The sequence below is a fragment of the Heliangelus exortis genome, chromosome 11, assembly GCF_036169615.1.
Source record: "Heliangelus exortis chromosome 11, bHelExo1.hap1, whole genome shotgun sequence".
Classification (NCBI taxonomy): domain Eukaryota; kingdom Metazoa; phylum Chordata; class Aves; order Apodiformes; family Trochilidae; genus Heliangelus; species Heliangelus exortis.
The window spans coordinates 4968041-4983949 of NC_092432.1; the positions used below are offsets into that span (position 1 = coordinate 4968041).

General features: G+C 39.5%; 1 long non-coding RNA gene across 1 annotated transcript in view; it reads left to right on the top strand.

Annotated features, from left to right (window-relative positions):
- LOC139800802 (uncharacterized) overlaps positions 1–15007 on the top strand; it is a 53656-nt gene extending 38649 nt beyond the window's left edge. The window contains exon 8 of the long non-coding RNA XR_011727948.1: positions 14894–15007. This is a non-coding gene — a long non-coding RNA (uncharacterized lncRNA). The remainder of the gene's footprint in view (positions 1–14893) is intronic.
- Positions 15008–15909: the final 902 nt, after the last annotated feature.

A 15909-nucleotide genomic window follows, 5' to 3' on the forward strand; every position in this document is an offset into this window, starting at 1 on the left:
TCTGTGTCTGGCCCAACAGAGAAAAAAATTTACTCTGATATATATCAAGGGTGCATTTTTCTTGCATGATGGGTTCATGCAGAAGGACTTGGTGAAGAGTTTACACAATGGCAAAGAAATAGCATTCAAGCTGTGCAAAATCTATGACAAATTTTAATTTCAACAGGAACACTTTAGGACTTTAGGTCAGTCTTCTTTGAGTGTAACGGAAAGGACAACAGGCCATAGAAAAAAGCTTTTACATTAATATATACTCAGAAATATGGAAAAGTCCAGCATTACTTCAAATTTTCAGTGCTGGAGCAGCTCAGAGCATGAGGATTTAAATTATTCCTCCTCAGAAGCCATTACATGCAAGAATACCCTGAGACACTGAATTGCTGGTAAAAATGGATGATGTCTTCATTAACTGTATTGGAAAATGCCAAGCAGGCAAAAAAGTTCAGAGGGAACAATATGGAGGTTTCTGAACTGAAAAGATGTTAAAGATGTTTCAAGACTATTGCAAGTGCCCCAATATATATTTTTGTAAATGAACACTTATTTGCTTTGAAATACTTTTTTAGAAGCTTGTTGCTTAGCCAGAGAATATGTTGAGAAAAAACAAACAAACAAACTTGAAAACTCCCAAAGGACTGAAAAAAAGCAGTTCCCAGCGAGCAGTAAAATGAGAGAAAAATATAATGACTTTCATTTAGCACAAAGATTTAGTAAGATTCCCTACATTTTCATAGAAGTTGTGAAGAACTGAACTCAGACACTTTGGGTTTCTTCCCCAGTGTGATGGTTATATAAATGTGATGCTTATATATGGTAACTGATAAGGTTTTTACTGGACCTGGTCATGTATGCTCTTTGATAAATAGTTGGAGGTATTTCTGCCTCTATTGGGGTGATAGCCCCCTGTTTCATACACTGTCACAAGAAGGAGGGCAAGAAGTACAAGCAGATATTTCACAGTTTTAGTCCAGACTAATATGTTTAAGCAGAAAACTATGCTTAAATCTTAAATTTGAAAGCAGCCTTTCCAAGGAGAAAGAGTCCTCGATGCCAACAAGGGTTAAATTCTGTAGAGGGGAGAGGGAAGGCCTGTATGGCTACACTGTGCTGTGCTAGTGGTGTAGGGCAAGAACATCCTTAGCTACCTGCTCAATTTGTCAGGAATTTCTCTTCTGAACTATTACCTCCTCCTTTCTCCAGAACACCCTCAGTCCTTTTATCTGGGAGCTATCTTGCAGTTTACTGTCTGCCTATTGCCTTGGCTGAACCACACTAATAGTCAGCTAATTACATGTGAACACTCTAATTTGCTCTATGTCTTTCTCAAAAAAAAACCCCTGTGCGGGTGCGGGCATGCACGTGGGTAAACTTCTGCTCATACTCTGAATTTGCAGCCCTGGGTAGAATTCGTGGAGCAGCTGAAGCATCATAAAACACTGCGTGCTTGCTGCCACCTCTGTCACCTGCCACCACTGATGCTGCTTGTTCCTGATTTGCAACATCACCTGTTGCTCCAACACCAGGCTTCTCTGGCCCAGAAACTGGAGCAAAGAAGAGAAATACGTGTTTGTCATTGAACTGAACTGCAGAGAAGGAAGAGGAGAATGATAAGATCATAGCCTGAAGCACTTTGTTTATGAGAACATCCTTCCAGTGATATATGTCTGCACCAGGTGAAAGTATTGTGTCACCCCTAACATATTTTAAATGCCAAGGCTCTCATGCAAGAAGACAATGATGAACAAGTTGAAACAGAATATGGTATTGTAGCCATGTACAGAGTGTTACCCATTAAAGGTTTGCACTGGTAGTGCTTCTTAGCAAAAAATGTTTCCAAACTCTGATATATTCACTGACGCAACTTTGCTTACATAGAATTTCAAATCAAAATATTTCTGCTGCAGATAAACTGATGGGGTTACACATATACCAGTGAATTTCCCCATGACCTTTTGCATGTTATTTCACATGTCCTCCTCATCATACTAGCTGAGCTTCTCTTAGCTTCCTGGGGAGGAAGCCCACTTTGCTCAGCAAATGGGCAAATCAAGGTAGGTCTGTGCTGTGCACTGAGGAGCAAGGAGTGAGCCCAGGGTCACTGCATGTCAGAGGTGTACTTGGACTGGCTCCAGCATTCTCCTGTGGTCTGAATTCCCATTAGCTGCTGGAGTGCCCAGATCACATCTTCTGGGTTAGTTTCATGCAAAAATTCAGTTTGCATGCTCTAAGACTGCTTGTGTTTTGGGGCGGGGCCAGCAGGGTCATTTGGAAGATTCACTTCAAAAGTGCACTCCTGGGCCAAACTTACATGCTAAAGAAGCAGCACTTCTTGTCACAAAGCAGGTATGACCAGAGCTATCATCATATGGCAGTTTTGTTCACAGATACTTATCTTGAGCTCAACAGCACGAACACCATCACAGAGTTACAACTGTATTGCACAACAAGACTCATTTGCTGAGACTGACAACTCAAACTGAACCTTGGGAAAGCTAACATGCAACACATGATATTGAATATGAGCATGACCGTATCCACCTTCGATTGAGGTGAAAGAACTTTAGCCATGGATGTCACATGGGAATGAAGGCAACTGTGAATACACAAGAGTTTTATGTCTTTGAGACAAGGGAAGGTCAGAGCCACACCATGAGCCGTCCAGGACAACATTAGTAACACTTTACAAGACAGAGGAAAGGGAGCTTCTGATTGCCTGAAAAAAGTTTAAGGAGCTACGATTTCTTAAGCACTTACCAAGGTCCTGTGTGGGCTTATGTAAGGTGTTCAGCATCTCTCCATCAGTTTTCCTTTCTGTAAAATGGAGATACTTTATTTTTTTCTCACAAGGTTATTAGGAGGATTTTCCAATTAAGGCTCTTTCTAAATGAAAGTGTCTTGAAAACAGTATTTAATCACCTGACTAAAAATGGTCTCCAACTTCTTTAGGCAGAACATTTGATTTTTGTGGGGACTAGTCATGGTGCCCAGCATAACATAAAGCTACAGGATCACACACTGCATCTTTAAGACATAGCTTACTTCTGAATCAGTAAGTGTACTAGACAAAGCAGCCATTATTTATGCATTCCTGCATACATGGCAAGGTGAAAATAATAGAATAAACATCATATACTTCATTATGATATCGGTTTACACTTCCAGGGTACACAAAAAGAGGCCATTTCATCAAGCTAATTGCCTGAAAGTAAAAGAGAGAGAACTTTAGCTATTAGTCTATTATGGGGCTTTTTTCTTAATCACAAATAGGGGCCGTGTGTCCCCAGGGGGATGTGTATTCTAATTTACAATTGAACTACAGATCAGAGCAATCAATCTTGTGCAGCACTTTTACAGTGTAATTGCTGCAACATAACAAATAAAAAAAAAAAAAAAAAAAAAAAAAGGCAGCCTAAGTCGAGTTTCAGCTTGAGGTGGAGATATTTACCAGGCATTGGTTCAGGGTGGGAGGGAGGCAGAGAGAGAAGAGAAGCACCAAAGCCATGAATATGCAATGAGGGCTCATTAGTGCCCCAGTGTTGCCATGACGAATGGCATTATCCCCAGCCTGGTGCAGCCTAAACATGAATTTTATAATGACCCATTTATCATGACTTGTCATGGCTTTCTTTACTGTACTTTCTACTGACTCTCACACCTTCCACCACTGTCACCTCCGAATCCCTTCCTTTTGGTGTTTTATCTTGTTCTAGCTTACTTTTTGGTAACAATTCCCAACTGATAAGGAGAAGAGGACTGCAAATAGCAATATGCTGGTGTTCAAAAGCTTAGAGGTTCCCAAGCTGTAGACCCACTGCCAAATACGTAGGTGGTCTTCAGTCCACTTACAAGTGGATAAGTGTCTTCATTGTCACAAATATCTGCAATCTTGTCAGTTGACTCAGCAGAAAGGTCTTGGATTGACTGAGCATCAAGACAACTATCTTTCCATTCTGGCAGATGTGATGGATGAATCTGTTTTGTTGACCTAGGCCTGTCTAAAAGTGTTCTTCCACAACCCACTCCAGTGATGTGCACTGTATAAAAAATCCACTCCTCAGTATTATCTTGATAAAGGTACTAAATTGGGTAAATATACAAAACCTGTTTTCTTAAAAAATTTGCCAGATGTAAAAACTCAGTCAAAGGAAGAACATTTACCTTCCAGGAGTGAAAGATTAGTCAGCTCTGATGGAAAGCAAAATTACTCCAAAGTAATTAGTATCCTGCTTCAGTTCATTTTGGGTCACTCCACCTTGTTTCTGTTTTACTGCTGTCCCTTTGGCCTCCCTGACTCCACATTTAATATACCAGTGCTTATAAAGAAATCCCTGTGGCTCAGAAGGCTGAATTGCCACTGCTGGGCTACAGCCTGTTCTCTGGTATATAGAGGTTTTCATTTCCCAAGTTATGAATCTGACATCTCATGGCCAAATCCATGCTGGCTTATTTCTGAGAAGTCTGTCCTCATTATTTACCCCAAATAGTTTCACTGTCAGTGTGCCTTTTTTTTTTTCCACTGTGAAGTAGCTGGAGCATCTGGAAGTATCAAGCCTCTCTTTGTTGGATTTTTATACTTTTGCTATTACAAGAATTCATCTTTGGGGATAGAAAAATCAAGCAACTTATTTCCAGCTATTACTTGGATCAGACTTCATGTTCTTAAACAAGTTGTAAGCTCCAATGATCTCTGAAAACAACTCTCTCGAGGTCTTAGATCAGGATAGTCCTGCAGTTCTTTCATTACTCTACTGGATGTTTGAAAATATTAAAAGGCATCTAACATCCCAGTCGAGCAATTTATGGACTCAGAGTCTAGTGCTGTAGCCCTCAAAGCCTCTATTTCTTCCACAAAATTCACACTTTGCTATTATTTTCACCAAGACAGGCACGTGTTTCACTAGAGGAGTAGTTTGTCAGAACAACAGTCCATTACCCAAAGATTCATCACAGGTTCCCACTTCAGCACACAATGGAAGAGATTCTGGATGTCAGAAAGAGAGGAGAAAGGAAAGTTTCTCTCAAAAAGGTGTGTTAGGTATATGGCACACCTTAATTAAACTGGGAATAGCTTATTAGGCCAGCATATCCTGATGTGTTTTTGTAATTTATTGTTTTTTTCTCTTTTTCAAACCCATCTGTGTTCCTTTGGAACACGTACATCTAGTTTTTTAAAGCCCCAGACAGCACCTTGCACAAGTCCTTGACCTTTGCAGGAGAAGCCCATCTCCCATTGCAATATAAATGATCTTCTGTTAATTATCAGGAGATAAAAGAGGAAAAAGAAATCTCTCTTAAAGAAGCAAATCAGAAATGACTGCTAAGACTGCAGGAGCACCCACTGCCTTTGCAGACACTCAGGACACAGCAAATATTATCATTATTCCTAAGAATAAATGTTTGCCCTATGACCCAGATGATCTGGATCATCTATTGAGTAGAGAGAACAGAGAGTAGTTAGAAACAATAGTGTTAAATTGTTCTTTTTAAACTCCTGTTAGGAGTTCTAAAATTTACTATGGTCAGTCTATAAGGTCAGGTTGCTGAGCCATTATCTGCAGTTTATGTGATGGAAGAAGCAGATTCCTGTTTGAGTTGGTTTCAGGAATTTGCAGGTCCCCCACAGGGAGTATATATATTATATTATTTTATACCAACACCTGCAGGTCCCTTAGGGAAACAGGCTCATCTTTTATCCACTCACCTCATCAATAAAGAGAGACATTGAAACAAAGATTTTTAAAGGCCAATGCAGATGGCATCGAGTCTATGTCAATTTAATGCCCAGTACCACTATGATCACATCAGAGATTTCCCAGTTGATCTCAGCAGTCATATGGGGGGCAGCTGCCTAAGACAGAAAAACATTCACTATTCCTCAGTTGATCCACAAATGGCAACCATTAAAATAAAATCATTGCAATCCTTAAAATACTAAGTCCTTGGTTCTAAACCAACAGGCCTCTAATGGTAGGAAACACCCAAACTTCAGGAGGAAAAATATGACTTTCATTGCCACATGAATCCAACTGCCAAGAACAATGTCAGTAACATTGTTTTCAAAGAGAAATTGAGAAGTATAGGTAATATTTTAAAATGGAAGAAAATCCTGTAAGGTGAGACTAGCTGTTTATCTCATACTCAGGGGAAGTTTAGTGGCTGACTGTTGCAAGATCAAAGGCAGAACTCACATGAAAACTCTGGTTCCAATGTATGTCCTCATGCAATCAAGTCCTGACCACACAGAAAAAAATATGCAAACTTATATTCAGTAGTCTGCTACATTTACAGGTAGAATTCACAAACTTAAAATGCAAAAAAGAAAAACAAATCTGAAAGAGAACTGCAGGTGTGATTGCTACACAATGTTGTTCAATATCTGTTCAGTTGACATATTTACAATGTAAAATTTTAAAAAGTAAATACTGCTTCCCTGTACAGAACTCCATGCTTTTAAAAACATGAGAAAAATTCATGAACATGAACACAAAACTCATTCTGAGTGAACTGTTAAGCATTTAACTTCCTAGGCAGTGCCAAGAAGATAACCTTCAGCTACCAGTTCTACTACAGATACCTGACCAGTATTTCTGTGCTGCTGTTTTTTGTGGACAAACCCATCCCTCTTCTCTCAGTTGTGTTTCAAATATGGTTTAACATTTTTTAATCCCTCCAAGGACTGGCTTTAGTCATCCTAATAGATTAATAATCTTTTCCCCTGGACAGGCTTCAGCTTTGCTTTAAAGCTTCCTTTGCCTTTCCCTCTGAGAGCCAATGGCTTGTTGCTCCCCACTTTTAAACAAGCAAACAAAATGTCCTTCTTCCCCCTCCTCCCCACTTTCTTTAATGACATCTTCAGTCATTAATGAGTTAATAAAAATCTCCAAGTCATCTGGGAATAGATAAGGAGAAAGAAAGAAGAGTATTGTACACATAATGACAGGCTCCCTGCTGGCCCTGGGATGTCATGGGTCAGCCATGTCAAGAATGTGTGTGCCCAATCATCTGCTGATTTTTATCAGCAAGGCCTCAAGCAGAATCTGACACGGTCAGTTTGGGAGTTACAATGAATAAACAATGACTTCTTGGATTGTTGGAGGCTGTATGATAGAGTGAGAGGGTTTATATATACTAAAACATGATGACATTAGCAATCAATATACCAATTACTGGACAAGTTATTGGACGAAGAATGCACATGTCTTGAGCATTGTGCACTTTGAACATACTACCAGTGATGGAGACCACAAAAATAATGTTAGTTAACCCTTTGCAAACTGGATATACTCATACCTGATGGTGCCTTGAAGTTTCTGAGAGCACCTGGTGAAAGAAAACCTGATCTGGTTTAGTATATTCAGCCTTTCAAATAGGAGTCATAAGCCTCACAAATTTCTTTTTCATTAGGACTTAAGGAATAAAGGAATTGATTTTTTTTTTCAAATGAGCAGTTGGGTGTTGGAGCAATGTATTCTAACAAATAATTTGTTCTCCATAAAATTTCAGAGGAAATCAATTTCTTTTGACCCAAACACCTCTAGCATATTACACAAACTTCCTCACTGAGAGGTCAGAACATATCATTTATAGGATGGTTAGGCAAATAACCCCACAGCTCTTACCTGTCTAATCTGCACCAGGGGCAGGCAGATAAAACTTTAACATATTTTTCTTATTCCTGTGCTACTAGAAATGTATTTCTGCATCTGATCTGTGATCATCCTCTTACTTTCTTCAGCCAGCTCAAAATAGTCAGTCTTTATGAGTTTGTCTGCTGTTGTTCTGGAAGTGATTGTGAAGACTCAGAGCCAGAATAAAAAAAGACTTAGAATAAAATGTGGTTAATGAGTCACCTAATTCAAAGTACAAACAGAGAAGACAACTAAGGTGGAGATGTATGTGTTGGGCAGCAGCAGAAGTGTTGTCTGGATTGAAGTTACATAGCATCAAGTCTCCATTGTCCATTAAGATGGACAGGTCTGTGGGCTAATGGAAAGCTCATGGTTCTTTGCCCTGAGGTGCATCATTAAAATGATGTGGAAATGGTAGTTTAGGATGGCTCTCCATCCTTTCCTGTGTAGCCCATGAACGTCAATTTTTACTGCGATGTGGGAAGCAGCAGTGTCACTTTGACTTTTTCTCAGGTGGGGGCAAACAAGGAAAGGCATAAATATATCTAAAATTCAACTTTGCCTGCCAGGGCATCTGTTGGTGCAGCAGAAATTGTGCAAAAGCAGGGAGGTAACAGAGTTCAGACTGATATTATACTCACTGTTTATCAGGGGCTAAATAAAATCTTAAGATAATCTCTTACACATCACTTTTGTGATGTAAGGGCTAAAGTGTTACACTAAATTACAATAAAATCTACTGCTTCTTTGCAGAACACTAATAACTTAGTTGTATTGGGTGGTTATGGCAGAGGGACCAGTCCCAGACAAAGGGGAGAAACAGATGCTACTGCATCTGATTTTAACTGCAGTGGTTATGAAATGTTCAGCTGGATCCTTTCAAATGGCTCTTCCCTTCCCATTGAGTAAGTTCTTGAAAAGTTTGGAAGTGAATTTGTCCAGCACATCTGATATGAATAACAAAATGCTTTAAAATGTAAATGTTTCATAAAATAGCACCATTACCATACATTATAGTGAATACAGTTAGGAAAAACCAACTCAATAATCCCTCCTCTGTAATTTACAATTAACTTTTTGCCTCAAGGTAACAGCTACGTTCACAAAAATAATGGTAATAGATTGACCTTGTTATGAATGGATAACAAGCTGGAAACAATATAGTTTGTCACAGAGCATTAACTGTTACTGTTGAAATTGTAAATAATGTGTACAGAACTTACAATGTAAATGGCTCCCCTTAAAAATATTAATTATGTCGATTAAACACTTGATGCATAATGGATTATTCTGAAACCTATTTAAGTCCATGTCAGACTGCATATACCATTTTCTAAGATCCCATTCCCAGACTACTGGAAAAATCTATGGCTGTGCTCTGACTGCTCAAGGTGGACAAAGGGCATGCAATAGAATATTGCCTTAAATTAAAGATATATGGCTGCTGCTTTTGTTTGGTTTGCTTGCATGCTTTTTCACCCAGTACAGCATCAAATGATTAGAGACACCAGGCTCTTCTGAGATGCTTTTAGGCTTCTTTGTAAGTTAATAAAAAGCAAGTCTCATCCAACAGTGTTGACCACTCACCAGAGGAGCCCCATGGAGTCTCTCCTGGCTTTTATGCCACTTCATAAAGACCAGTAATGGAACAGAGGAATACGGATAAATTGTTACACCTGGCTGGTTTCTCATAGACAAGTGGTGTAACTCATCACCCACAAGCCAGAGAAAGCTGTGAGGGTTGATGCTACTCAGTTGACCTCCTCTTTGAGCATCCTTGGGTGCCAGGGTTGTGCTGATCTGGGAGGAGAAGATTGCCATCACATGGCTTTAGAGAATGATCCAAAACTGGTGTCTAACACATGACATAGAAAAAATTAGACTTTTTTTTTCCCAGTGTCTGGGGACCACTAATTCATGAACATGAGATGAAACCGTATTTTTTTGTTTCCCAACCACAAGAACTGCTCTTCAGCTGTAGCTCAAGACTGGACTTCACAGTACTTCAGTGTTCTGGCTAATTACCATCTATAGACTGTTGCATTATAGAGGAGGGATTCCCACTAGATTATCCACATAGAGAAAGTGATATTAAAATGACAAGCCACCAAGAGGTCAAATAACCAGTTGCCAGAAGTTAGAATAACTAGAATGTGGAGCAACAATATCTGAGGAGCTGGCATGTGTCCCGGGACTGGTTGTCAGACAAGAGAAAGAAAAGACAGCTGGGATCAACTGTTATTTTCTCTGAACACAGTTTAAATCCATCACTCTGGTTTTTCAACCCAACTCTTGAACTGGGAGTTCAGAAACCGATCCAGTAAAATATAAGGTCCCTTTATACCTCATTTTTTCAATCAACTTTGTTTAGCTTTATCCTGGGGGATCAAGGAGTGAGCAAGCAGTCTGAGCATAGAGAGTCTGATTACAATTAGGGCTCTTCAGGGCTCCTGTAATCCAAGCAAACACATTAGATCCTCTCTTGCCTAAAGGTGTGTTCTCCCACCTGGGGAGAAACAGAGTCGCTGCACACGTGTAACTGAGCAGGCACCTTTTCTCCTGCCATGGGGTCAAAATCCCAACACAAGGCTGGGTAAGAAACACTCAGATTTCCCTCTGTCCAATGTTTTCCTCTGGCCAGCTCTTGTTTCACCTTCAGTTAAAGTTTCTCTATTTGCTGTACATTCGGTGCCATCTCTTTAAAGATGTACATCTGAATGGGCAAGAAAGTTCGGGATTAGCAATGGGCAGAGGTCAAGTCCACCAAGCCTCAAAGCATGTCCTTGGTTGTAAAAAAGATTACATTACTGGCAGCTCTTTGCCAGATCAGTGCTTCGGTGCCAAATGTTAATCCTTGCTGGGGACAAGATGGCTTGTAAATGTTATAGGAGAACATAGGTTTTTCCTGTAGAAAACAGGCATTTATAGTTAAAGCACAGGGATTGTTTTCTCATGCTTACATTTGCATTTCATGCAGATTCACTCTTGCTTAGTGTGAGCTTTGTTTCACTTTTACATTTAATCAGTTCAGATCTTTATTTATACAACTAAGGAGAGTGTGGTCACGTTCTTATGGTGCTGGGTGGCAGAAGGGCCAGAGCTCAATCTCAAGCTTTCCCAGAGAATTTACTCTCTGACACTGAGCAAAGCCTATTTCCTTGCTGAACCTTAGTTTTCCCATCTGTAAAATGGAGCTGCATTTAAAAAGAGTCCTGTAAAGTTTTATTCATGACTGTCAGAAGAATGGTATTTATTGGATTTATAAAGTAATCTACCTGTTTTAGCATGGCCAGTTATGCATCTCTGACTTCAGAAATAATGCTCTTTCCTACACTTAGATAGCTTTTGGGCAGCTCAGGTTTCCAGGTCATGTGTTTACACCAGGCATAAGCCAACACAAGATTTTAAATCAATAAAAGACTCAGTTGGCCCAAAGTTTATTCTGCTGTGGACTGAGAGAAGAATTGTGTGTAACCAGCAGCTGTTCCTACATGTGTGCAGGAAACTGCATGTGACTAAGTGGAGTTGGGAAATTAATATCACACCAGTAGATTGCCAGCAGCTGATTATGCTGGTACAGTTATACCCCAATACCTAACCTGTAGGAAGTCATTTGGTCATCCCATGTGAATGGGAAGCAAGAAGATATGGGTGTAAACTGTACTCACACCTGGTTTTGCATCTTGAAATCCCCAAGGTCTCTGTGCCTCAGTTTCTTCTCCTATTTTGGAAGGTAACAAAACTCTATTGATTCCTGCCTTATCATAAAGTTTCACTTTAAAGGGTCTGATAGGGTCAAAATCACTTGTGCTTTATGCACATGGCTTCTAGAAAAGGAGACCATGTAAATTCCCAGGTAGATTTGATAACAGACTTCAAAAAATAAGAAAAGCAAATTCAATCTGGAGAAACGTGAGCTTCTAGGTCTCATGCTACATACACTTAGTAGCTATAAAATTGGAATTTAACATTTTTTTCTGGCAAGAAGTAAAAAGTGATATGCATCATACAAAGTACTAAGTTGTGTTAGTTGGGTTTTGTTATGCAGATGGACTTTTTTTTCCTTCTCTTCTACTCTTTAAAATGTTTCAAATTAAAATAGCTTACTCAAGGTCACCAAAGGCATATGGTCCTGCTCAAAACTTTAAACAAAACATTAGTTTTTACAACCTTTTGTAATTTGGTACTGTATACAACATGGTTATAGAAGGAGTTCCTGTAATCTTTGCAGTGGGTGACAGAAATATGAGAGCCAAATTTATAAGCCATTTAGTGAAGCATTTAATCAATTTCATGCATAGGAAATAACTCTGATTGCTTTGCTTTATCAATCTTCCTTTCTCAGAGATCTGCAGTCACTCCAACCTCAAAACGCTTAACTGCTTGGGGAGGAAACAGTAGGTAAAACTCTAATGCTGTACACAGTGTCAGGAACTTCTGAGGGCTGCTTAAACTTATTTGCCAGCATCAATAATGCTGCTTGTGGCTGTTAATATATTTCAGAGGGAACGCAGAAAGCCTAACATTTATAGGGAGCTGCAAGGGCTCTTTAACAGAGTTTTTCATTAAACAGCCTTTGTCCAGAATGAGTGTTTGACACTGTGTAGAGTTATGCAGATGAAGCTTTCCTCTCATGCCAGAGTGTTTGTGGATTTTGCCTTTAATCCCTTACAAACACTAAAAAACCCCTCCCTGCTCAGCAAGTCCCTGTGTTTCCATAAAATATGACTGGCATATCATTTGTGAATTCAGAGAGGGACTGCCTGGGATGTTATTGCTCACTGTGGCCATAAGAAGAAAAACAAGACATTGGGGTCTAGACTTCCTTAAAGCTAATGGAAGAGTTAGAAGTCACATTTACCCGTGACTGGAACTGGGGGAAGCTTTATCTTGGAAGAATCTGAAAGATTAGAGTAGTTCCTCTTCTGCTCTTCAAACCATGGCTCTGAATGGACTGCTTGACCCTTGGCACTGGGGAACAACACTCCTCACCACTTCCATAAGGCAACTGGTGAACTGGAAGATCTTTAGCTCTGTTCTTTATCTAGTGGCATCTGCACTCCTGAAGGGATGGGATTAGATTGGTCTACACCTGCACAAGTTACCACTCTTTGTACAGGAAGAGGTAAAGGAAAATATTGTCCAAACCAACCACATTCACTTCACATGCATCTGAAATCCCCACCTGGAGTAAAAGGCAGGGCTTAAAACAAAACTTCAGAGCACACTTTTTTTCTCATGTACTACAACAGCTGGTACAGTACCCTAAGCAGAGCACTACAGAGTGACTTTTCTTCCCAAGTGAAAAATTCCTGAAGGAGCAAAAAGGCAATCTCTCTGATAATAATCAGCTGCTCAACTATATTAAATTTAGACAAGGCTACAATAGTGCCAGAGTTGTCCCCTGCCCTCTAAAATTAGAACTGAAAGAATGGTGGGCATAGCGCTAAATATATAACTCATTTAAAAATAATGTGCTCTCAGGCTTTTCTAATGCTTGAAATGCCTAATGCTAGGGATCATCATAAATCCCTAAAGACCTGTTTGCACAGCCATCCTGCCTCCACCAGCTCCAAACGTGTTTCAGGAGGATTTGTTCTTTCCTGAACATCCACTTTCCTTCACAGCATAGAGGCAAAAAAGGAGTGAAGGTTTGCTGCAGTGAAACAATATATTTTCTATTTATCTCAGAAAACAGGACCTGGCCTCTGCTTTCTGTGAGGAAGCAGAAAAATAAAAAGGAAAGAAGAAAAGAAAATATTTACTGTCTCTCCTTAGTACTAGTCCCGGAAGGGCAGATGGAGACCATCCCTTTGAAATGGTCACAAGTGTGAGCATTGGGCCTTCAAGCTAGATAAAAATATCAACAGAAAGAAAAACACCCAAACCTCAAATTAAGAAACATCAACTTTCTACTTCCATTTCTTAAATGTGGCAAACTTTAGTGCTAACAATTTTTGAATAAATAAAATAAGTTGTGGATAGAAACAGAGCCATGAAAAATACAGACAAGATGATTTTTACCCAAAAGAAGACCTTTTCTATCCTTCCCAGCTCTCTCCTAACAACACATAGATCAGCCTGGGAAAGAAGATAAAGTAAGAGGAATAGCCTTTGTGCTGCTCTGAATTTTGAGCCAGTTGGGACCTGGCATGCAAATTGGCCCCAGGGAATGATGGGACCTTAGAAGCCTCCATCTCATAATAGAGGGGTTGCCTTGCAAAACAGGTTTTGATTTGCAGCTGTTTCCCTTTTTTCTTATTTCTACCATCAGAGCATCTTCAGCAGGGGGTGAGCTTTTGAGAAGAGTGGCATGAGAGAGAGTCGGAAATAATTTGCTTGGGAGGGTTTCATGGAGGTAACCAAAACCACTTCCCTGGGTGGTGTGGTTCTTCCTTAGGGGGGCAGGGAGAATAAATCTGGGCTCTATAAAAAGCTAAAGCCCAGGTAATTTCTGAAGGTAGGCATGATGTCTGAAGAGGGAAGTAGTGGTTAATGGAGATACTGCTGTTTAGCCACAAATTTTGGCTTAGAGGTGGGATGTTTGTTTTTTTTCCTTTGCCCTGCAGCAGTTTTTTCTTCTCTCTATCTGTGGGAAGCTAGAGAGAGCTTAGGTCTGTGCTCTTGGTCATTCATAGGGCTGGGAAAGGTGTGTGTGCCCCAAGAAATGGGTCTGGACTTGATCTGCTACAAATATAAATGCTTGTTAGGGAAGCAAACAGGTCAAATTACCCTATTCTTGTACCTTAAATAAATCAAGAAAGGTGTAAATGTGCTAGTCATGAACTTATTTCTCCCTTGGGCTACTTCCATGAGATGTTTCTTTCTCTTCCCTGCCCATACTCGTTCTACCTTTGCTGCTTCAGATGGCATCAGCTCATTGGAAGGGTTTGTTGAAAATAGTAATATTAAAAAGGCATGTTTTCTGTTTGCTCACTTGGAATATTCTAAGAGGGATTAGCTCATTTAGTTCTTCACCCAATAAATTTGGGGTTTCCTCTTTTTAGTTTTGTCTTGCAGAAATGTTAAGGCAATAAAAGTATAAGAAGATGCAGGGTTTTAAAAAAAATTATTTTCTAGATAGAGATATAACTCTAGCAAGCACCAGCTGCTCTGCTGGCTCTTTTTTTATTTTTAAGACTAATAATTGAAATATCATCTATGCATCTCACAGTATGAATCTAAGTTTTTGGGATGGGAAAGATAGTATGGGTACTCAAGGTTCAACTTATTTATTAATTCATTTTTTAAATTTTATTTTTAAGGAATGCAGCATGTGGATCCAGGGATGGGTGAACAGCATAGAGCTTGCACCTGGGGCTCTTCACACCGGGGACATCCCAGTTTGACATCAGGGGATCTGCAGTTGCCCAATGGTCTCAAGGTACTCCTCAAAACTCAGCTAGCAGGAAGGCCGTGCTCTGCTTTTCATCTTCTCTTTCCCCAAAGAAGCCAGGGGTTTGTAATTACTCCTCTTTGCTGTAATCTTACTTCTAGGAGAATGATTTAACTCTCAGTCAATGGGCTCTTTTTGGGGAAACTGATGACCCAGTTCTGAGAATGATTCCTTTTGCTGTTCCTAGGAACTCTTTGTTACTTTTTGGACTTAGTCTAGAACTGAACAGTTTTTAGCAATGCAAGTAAACTAGAGTTAAAGAAATGCTGTTGCCTGAGGCTCACTCCCCACAGGTGGTTTTCTTGAAGCAGAACAGTTGCAGCAGTTTGATAAACCTCAATCAAGTTTTTATACTGTTTAAAACCCAGTATTTTATGGATGTAATTTATACATAGAAAAAAAAGAGGGCTATTCCCAATATTATCTTTATCTTCTAGACATAAATAACAAACAACTCTGGTAATCAAAATTTACTGCAATTGTAATAGGTTTTGGCATCGTTTATGTATCACAGGGAATGTTAACATAATGTTGACTTTCAGGACTGAGGCCAGTTTTTTTTTGTGGTTTTTGGTTTTTTTTCCTTGTTTTTAGGTTGGATTCATTATATAAAAAAGACCAGTGTATTTGTGGCTTTTATGGCATTTGAGAGATTAATTCTCATAAATAACACCGTTTATGCCTCCTAATCAGAGAGTTGAAATTATCTGTGACAATGTGAACACTAAAAAGTTGTATACTATGAAAATATTTCAATAATTAATGCATGCACTATCTAGAGCAATTGACAGTGAGGTCATAAACATAATGGGCCATCTGTGTTTGATTTGTATCTGAAAATACTTAAAGGGAAAGGCAGGTAATTCAGGCTTCTCTTCCAAATGT